Source organism: Ursus maritimus, unplaced genomic scaffold, assembly GCF_017311325.1.
Source record: "Ursus maritimus isolate PB19 unplaced genomic scaffold, ASM1731132v1 scaffold_10, whole genome shotgun sequence".
Taxonomy (NCBI): domain Eukaryota; kingdom Metazoa; phylum Chordata; class Mammalia; order Carnivora; family Ursidae; genus Ursus; species Ursus maritimus.
The window spans coordinates 12784585-12787249 of NW_024423344.1; the positions used below are offsets into that span (position 1 = coordinate 12784585).

The following is a 2665-nucleotide window of genomic DNA, read 5'->3' on the forward strand; positions in this document are numbered from 1 at the left end:
TTGGTTTCAGCTCAGGCCATGATCTCAGAGTCACGAGATCGAGTCCCAAGGCGGGTTCTGCACTCAGTGGGGAGTCTGCTTAAGTTTCTCTCTCTCCTTCTTCCTCTGCTCCTCCCCCCTGCACTCTCTCCCTCTCTCTAAAATAAACAAACGAATAAATCTTTAAAAAATACTAAAACCAATGTGACTGCTGAAAAAAACTTTTCTTATGCTTCCTCCATTCTTCCCCCATAAAAAAAAAATAGTTAGGCTAAGTCTGTACCGTCAGTGCATATAGCCATCGTGCACTGAAGACTCTGTCTCCTTCTGAACCCTCACTGGGTCTTCACTCCACGGGTGACTATATTTAGTGCTCATAATCCGTCTTCTGTCTCTCTGGTTACTTTGGGTATCTGAAGCTCGTTCTCTAGTGGATTTCCCAGGAAGGGCCGTGGAAACAGCATTCCCTGACTTCTTGCGTATTGGTGAGAGTGTGTCTGTGTCTTTTATACTTGAAAGCCAGTGTTGCTTGATATAAAACCAATGACTTATACTTTCTCTCTTTAAGGATCTTAAATATGCTATTCCACTTTCTTTTGGATAAGTATTCTTTGTGAAAAGTTCGATGATAATCCGACTTTCTTTTCTTATGAGTTATGTGTTCTTTTTTCTAAATGCCAAAACATTTTCCTTCCTCCCTTCCTTCCTTCCTTCCTTCCTCCCTCCCTCCCTCCCTCCCTCCCTCCCTCCCTCCCTCCCTTCCTTCCTTCCTTCCTTCCTTCCTTCCTTCCTTCCTTCCTTCCTCTGTCTCTCTCATTCTTTCCTTCTTTCCCTCCAGTAATTGTTTAGACTACCTTTTGGTCATTCTACATTGATATTCTCAGGTACAGTATTGTGCTCTTTCCATAGGTGGTTTCAACTCTTTTTATTTTAGGAAAGTTTTCCTGAGTTATAGTTTTCACTGTTCATTCTGTTCTCTTGCTTTTGCTTTTTTCCTCAGAGACTTGTATTATCTTCATTTTAAATCTGCAGTATTTGTGGGACGCCTGGGTGGCTCAGTCGGTTAAGCGGCTGCCTTCGGCTCAGGTCATGGTACCAGAGTGCTGGGATTGAGTCCTCATGGGGCTCCCTGCTCAGTGTGGAGCCTGCCTCTCCCTCTGTCTGCCACTGCCCCGGCTTGTGCTCTCTCTCTCTCTCTCCCTGACAAATAAATAAATAAAATCTTTTAAATAAATGTTCAGTATTTGTTACTTGCTCTCAAATCCTTTTTATCTCTTTCTTCATTTTTTTGTTGACTTTTTTTCCATTTTCCTCTTTTTATCTTTTATGTCTCTTAAAGCTTTATTTCTTGTGTCTGTTCATTCTTGTGTTTCTTCTGGTTTGGTCTTTAATTTTGAAATAATTTTTTTTTTAAAAATGATACTTTCCTGAGTTCTGCAGCCTCATTTCTGAGTTTTTCTAATTTTGATTTATGCTTTCTTTCACATGTTATATACTTTTTAAAAACATCTTCTGTCATTTTGAAATTGTAAATTACAATTTTGATTGCTCTGTGGGCTTGTCTTTCTACTGTGCTCTACTTGTAGGGATGTTATTCTGCTCTTTATTTCTTTTTTCCTTATGATAAGTTTGCATAGGATTTGACCTTGAGAATTTTCTGGTTGTCAGCTTTAAGTGGACTCGGTTTTCCTGAAATCTTAGAATCAGCTAGAGTTCAAAAATGTTTCTCTAACTCAAAGAGTGCCCACTTCTGTCATTTTTGCAGAGTTCACAAAATTTGGTGACTTGTTTTCTGAGATTTCCTGGATCAGTTTCCTCCCTGCTTTGACCTGGGCCTTTTCTTTAAAAGTATGAAATGATTTATGAATTTGCCTATCACTTTTGCACAGGGGCCATGCTAATCTCTGTGTTGTTCCAGCTTTAGTTTATGTGCTGCTTAAGCAAGCACGACCATAGCCTTTTAACAGGTCTTGCTGCTCTAATGATTATTTCCACAGAAACGAATACTCAAAAAAAATGCAAATCTGATTATGTCACTTCCAACCACACCCTGATTCCTCAGCGGCTTCCCTGCTGTAGCCCCACGGCTCTGCACACCCTGGCCCTTGCCTTCCGCTCAGTTCTCATTTTCTACCTCTCTGCCCTGGCCCCCAGCTCTAGTCAGATTCATCTGTGTTCTAGAACAACCGAACTTGTTCTGCCCCAGAGCCTTTTCACCTGCCACTCTCTTTTCTTGGAGTGCTTCCCCCCTAGGGCTCCAGCTGTCCTGCGCCTGGCTCTTTCCCATCCTTCAAATATCAGCTCAGATATAACCTTGACCAAAGTGATTCTTGGCCACCCCGTGTAAGGTGGTCCTGCACCCCCAGTCACAGTTGCTGTCTGTCACATCGTCCTCTAATCTCCATCTTAGCTCTTGTCACAGGCAGGAATTCTCTGAGCTTTTTCTTTACCTGTTTACTGTATGCTCAAGAGGCCAAGGACCTCGCTCGCTTTCTTTTCTATTATGTGTCCACTGCCTCGCACGGTCCTGACACACAGTCGGGGCTCAATAAATATTTATTGAAAGAGAAATAAGTGCAGTTCAGCTATCATCTATATTCTTTGAAAATTCTTCACTGACTCGCTGCCCCGTCTACATGTCTGCACAGCCAGTCACCTCCTAGCCCGTGGAGACGTCCTGCTTACG

At 42.3% G+C, this 2665-nt stretch overlaps 1 non-coding gene across 1 annotated transcript; it reads right to left on the minus strand.

Annotated features, from left to right (window-relative positions):
- Positions 1-1823: 1823 nt before the first annotated feature.
- Positions 1824-1927, minus strand: LOC121101508. The gene has a single exon (XR_005833521.1). It is a non-coding gene; the product is annotated as a U6 spliceosomal RNA (small nuclear RNA).
- Positions 1928-2665: the final 738 nt, after the last annotated feature.